Here is a 6,000-nt window from a genome sequence, read left to right as displayed (position 1 = left end):
CTATGTTACGTCAGCATAGCGCATATGAGATGCGCTACGCCCGCTCAACGAAACGCCGAGCTACCTGAATCTAGCTCATAGAGTATATCAGATGGGGGAGGGGTTGTCCCATGTGATACAGAGTCAGATATTATGCTAAACGTTCCGGCGCGGTTGGAAAATCATTTCATACACACCGTTAATCTCTAAATAAAGTTCTTCTCGCCCCCGGCGGCATCATTTTATTTAACAACTTTGAATACATTTGTTTTTTTTTTTCTCCTATCAATTCTGTCTTTATGAATTCCTCGGAAGTCGGAAAACATCGATCGGCGATTAATTAGGCAGAAAGGAATGGCTGGGAACCGAATGATTATAGACTTCCTAGCGCAGAGCTGGGCTCGTCAATATCATGGAAATTGATTGGATTTTCTATCGCAAATTATTATTTGTAGCGAGTGATAAAGGCCGAGATCACCTTTTATTTCATCTTTCCTTATGTAGCAATTATTATTACTGTCACCATTATTCTATCTTTCTCTATATTCTAGGCCAGTCCTCACCTCAGTGTCTTCTGAAGAAAATCCCTCCATACCTTTCCTGGTGATCCTCCTGAAAACTGTCAGAAGAAAATAGTTCATCAGCTGACCTCATTAACCTGCACCTGCCCTTCCCCTCCAGGAGATTGCCCCCCACCCACTTCTGTCGTTTCGTGCTTCTCCGATGCAGGCACGCTCAGGGAGCCCTGTGTTCTCGCGAAATACACAGCCAGTGTCTTCCTCTGCTGATCAATTGTTTTGTAGCTTACCTTCTTCTTGCATAGATCGTTCATTTGGCAGAGTGTGCAGGAGCTGAGCGATCCTATAGGAGCCTATGTGGAGCAGAGCTGCACTATTGAAACCAGGAGAAGTGTGGATACCTCCCAACTTTTTGAGATGGGAATGAGGGACATCTTTAAGCAAAAGTATGTAGGCATAGGACACACCCCTTTGCCACGCCCCTTAGACCGCTTTCCGCGTATATACTACGGCAAGGCAACTTGGCTGCTCAAACCGAAGTACCTGCAAGTCGGTCTGTGCACTGATTTACAGATACATTGGTGCCCATCAGCGTGCCATCAGTGCGCCCATTAACATAATATGTGCCCATCAGCATGCTCCTTAACATAAAATGTGCCCATCAGAGTGCCCCTCAGTGGCAGTGCGTCCATAAAGGGCGCCACCCCCTCTTTCCTGCCACCTGTCTATCACCATAGATAAATTCATGCATTGCATGAATCAATCTCTGGTCGCCGCTGACACCCCCTAGTGAAACCCAGCGCAGTTTGGGCAGTGGAGGCTTTGTGAATTCGGTGCGTGCCTCTCTGCGCTGCGTCAGCGTTACGTATATTAGATACGCTACGCCGGCATAAATATGTTTTTTCCCCCCATCGCCCTCCACAAGTTTCAATTTTCTATGTGATCGATACAGGGGGGGGGAGGGGACTCTGAGTTCTCAATGCAATTTATCTAAACCAGTAAATCTTCTTATGAACTTATTTTTTCAGCCGCAAAGCAGAATCCATATCCGGACGCCCCGGATCGCAGAAATGGGAATCTTTAAGGTCTCGCCACCTTTATCGAGCCGCCCTAGAATAGGAAATCGGTGGCCTTTCGTTATTTGCATGGTAATTACTCCTGTGTGTGGATTGGGTCATTGCGGTCATTATATTGGCCTAATTCTTCCCAGGCTGGTGGGTGGACGTCTAATCAGGCAGGAGGACTAAAATGGCCACGAGGGACCTCCGAAGGAGTCGGCGAGAGAAAGTTCCCACCATCAGATAAGGGGGAGATTTATCCTTCGCGCCAACATTGATCGGAGATTGATTAAAGAAGAACGATCGTCATTATCTGCCTGTAATCCGGGAGGCCTCATTATGTCCGTTCCACAGAACTGATACCAGTTTATTATTACAATGTAACGATTGGCGACATCGAGTGATACATGGACACCACGAAGAAGCTGTTTTTTGTTTTTCCTCCAAAACATTCATCCTGACGGTAAATTCATTTTTTGTTCTCTACTTCATTTAACCACTTCAGCCCAGGGTGACCTAAAATGTCCTTCAGGGACACTTCCTTGCTCCTCTCGGCCTCACTCTAACACTCTGTGAATGTGACGTCACTGGTTGCTAGACGCCAGGCGGGGCAGCCCTAGCAACCAGTTTGGCAATCCTCTATTAGGGTGGCTATGTGTCCCTTATTTTATTTTCCGGGACACTGTATTGTCCCGGAATGAAGGTGCCCGGGACACAAATGCGAAATTGCGGGACAATCCCGGGCAATCTGGGGCACATGGGCACCCTTTTTTAGCCTTGGACCATTTGGCTGGCCAAAGACCAGGCCACTTTTTTGCGATTCGGCACTGCGTCGCTTTAACTGACGATTGCGCGGTCGTGCGACGTGACTCCCAAACAAAATTGGCGTCCTTTTTTCCCCACAAATAGAGATTTCTTTTGGTGGTATTTGATCACCTCTGCGGTTTTTATTTTTTGCGCTATAAACAAAAATAGAGCGACAATTTTGAAAAAAAAAAACAATATTTTCTACTTTTTTCTATAATAAATATCCCCCCCAAAAATATATAAAAAAATATATTTTTTTCCTCAGTTTAGGACGATACGTATTCTTCTACATATTTTTGGTTAAAAAAATCGCAATAAGCGTTTATTGATTGGTTTGCGCAAAAGTTATAGCGTTCACAAAATAGGGGATAGTTTTATGGCATTTTTATTAATATTTTTTTTTTACTACTAATGGCGGCGATCTGCGATTTTTATCATGACTGCGACATTATGGCGGACACATCGGACACTTTTGATGCTATTTTGGGACCATTGTCATTTTTACAGCGATCAGTGCTATAAAAATGCACTGATAACCATAAAAATTACACTGGCAGTGAAGGGGTTAACCTGTAGCTGAAGGGGTTAAGTGTGTCCTAGGGAGTGATTCTACGAGTGACACGTCACTGATCGCTGTTCCCGATGAGAACAGACGATCAGTGACATGTCACTAGGAAGAACGGGGAGATGTTGTGTTTACACTGACACCTCCCTGTTCTTCAGCTCCGTGACACGATCGCGGGACACCGGCGGACATCAAGTCCTCTGGTCCTGCGGGCGCGGTCACAGAGCTCGCGACAGGGCCGCAAGCGTGCCGGGGTGCACGCGATCACACGGCGGCAAATTGAAGGGGACGTACCTGTACGCCCATTTGCGCAGCCGTGCCATTCTGTCGACGTAAAAACGCATGCAGCGGTCCTTATTTTACATTACATTACATGGCAACGTTGTTGGCCTTTTGGCTAAAATCAGGTGTAGTAGCGGCTCCCCCCACGCTGACAGCTGATCATGTGGTAATGGGCCGGGGGTAAGGGGGTAAGTCTCATAGACTTGGTGATCTCAGAGCGCGGCCTCCCGGCAATTAAGGCCCGCAGTGTAGCCATCATTCTGCTATAGCGCGGGCGAAAAAAGGTTAATCACAAAATTAGGACCCTACCTCCATAATTAGGCCCCAGGGGTGGGGGGGGGCAAAACGCAGTAGAGGAGTGAATTCTGATGGAATGAGCTGCGGCTGCAGAAATCCCCTTCGATCCTCATAGCCAATCACAATGCTCACACGATAAAGAAGCCCATCTTGCCCCCTTGGGTAAAGACCCATTTAAAGGGCTGGGTGGGACGGAGTAAAGAGGGAAATGGCGGCTCCCGCGGGCGCGCCGTTCCTCCGAGGGGAAATAATGCTTTGATGCGAGGAAACAAAGAAAATTGGAAGTAGCATAACGTTTGAAACATTGTCACCAATGTAGAACTCTCAGCATAGTGGGAACTTTTACCCCCCCGCGGTCGCACCTGGCTGATGAGCAGCGCAGCTCATTGATAGTCTGTCGAGGGCCCAAGCTGCGCGTTTCAATTAAACTTTGCTGCTGGGGATTTTCAATAGAGATCAATAAACAACAAACAGCGTGTCCGCCGTCTCGGAATTCTGCGTAATAAGCGAATAATGCGGAGACAAGAATCCAATTCCGTGACTCCTCCATGCGTTTTATGATCACGCTGACATCCCCGGCCGTCCTCTAATTGTCTGTATGGATGTGGAAAGGTGGACCCTCTAATGGCTTCGCCCCTCCAACACGCAGCGGGGAAAAATAAATATTCCGAAAACACCTGCTTGTCTCTTCTTCACTCTCACAAATTGTGTTCAACATCGCCCTGGAAACCCCCCGAGAGAAATATGAAGGTCACCGCTCCTGACCTTTGTGTTCGCAAATCGCTAATCCAGCGACCTCACTAACTGGAGCCGCAGAAACAATATAAATAAATATCCCGAAATTCCCACCGATTCCCATTGTGTCTTCATCCTTTTCTTCTTCTTCTTCTTCTTCTTCTTCTTCTTCTTCTTCTTTAATATTTAGCTGGTGATTGGGCAACAAGTCATCCTTCCAACCCGTGGTGGTCAAATTCCTGCACAAGCTCCACCACCGCTCTACCACCCCTCCACCACCACTCTACCACCCCTCAACCACCCCTCCACCACCGCTCTACCACCCCTCCACCACCACTCTACCACCCCTCCACCACCGCTCTACCACCACTCTACCACCCCTCCACCACCGCTCTACCACCCCTCCACCACCACTCTACCACCCCTCCTCCACCGCTCTACCACCACTCTACCACCCCTCAACCACCCCTCCACCACCGCTCTACCACCCCTCCACCACCGCTCTACCACCCCTCCACCACCCCTCCACCACCACTCTACCACCCCTCCACCACCCCTCCACCACCGCTCTACCACCCCTCCACCACCACTCTACCACCCCTCCTCCACCACCGCTCTACCACCCCTCCACCACCACTCTACCACCCCTCCACCACCGCTCTACCACCCCTCCACCACCACTCCACCACCCCTCCACCACCGCTCTACCACCCCTCCACCCCCCCTCCACCACCGCTCTAGCACCCCTCGTCCACCACTCCACCACCGATCTACCACCGCTCTTCCACCCCTCCACCACTGCTCCACCCCCCCTCCACCACCGCTCTACCACCCCTCCACCACCGCTCTACCACCCCTCCACCACTGCTCCACCACCCCTCCACCACCACTCTACCACACCTCCACCACTGCTCCACCACAGCTCCACAACCGCTCCACCACCCCTCCACCAACGCTCCACCACCCCTCCACCCCCCAGACACCACCCCTCCACCACCGCTCTACCACCCCTCCACCACCGCCCCACCACCCCTCCACCACCGCTCCACCACCCCTCCGGAATGTACAAGTCTCCTATTTGAGGACTCCTGTTGCCCCTCGCTGTGATGAATGAGGATCCCCTGACCGCGGCGCCTCTGATGTGTAAGTCAATACTCTGCACGAGTTTTATTACGGTTGATGTATTCTGCAGATTCCTGAAGCATCAGAGGAGTCGGTACGACGTTCATTCCCTTTTATCTCCAGATAAAACGTGCCACCTGCGGGGGTCACACACCTGCGGCGACGAGAGCGTCTATGCGGTGAAAGCCAAAGGGGATTATGGGAAATGAATGCTGTTGTTACCGGTCAGGCCTATGATTAGACGGCCCCCTTACATCGGGGATAATTGGAGCTCCTCTGAATTTATAGACGGAAGCCAAATTCCTTTACAAACAGAAATTCCTCCAGTGATTGGCAGGCGGCAAGACGGAGCCTCCGAAAAAATGAAAACTTGGCGTTTGGCACTTAGGATACAATATATATTATATTGCCAAAAGTATTGGGACGCTCGCCTTTACACACACAGGAACTTTAATGGCGTCCCAGTCTTAGTCCGGAGGGTTCAATATTGAGTTGGCTCCGCCCTTTGCAGCTATAACACCTTCACCTCTTCTGGGAAGACCGTCCACAAGGTTTAGGAGGGTGTCTATGGGGATGTTTGACCGTTCTTCCAGAAGAGCATTTGTGAGGTCAGGCGCTGATGTTGGAGGAGAAGGTC

This window comes from Rana temporaria, chromosome 12 (assembly GCF_905171775.1).
Source record: "Rana temporaria chromosome 12, aRanTem1.1, whole genome shotgun sequence".
NCBI lineage: Eukaryota > Metazoa > Chordata > Amphibia > Anura > Ranidae > Rana > Rana temporaria.
Note: the sequence above shows the minus strand (reverse complement) of the source record.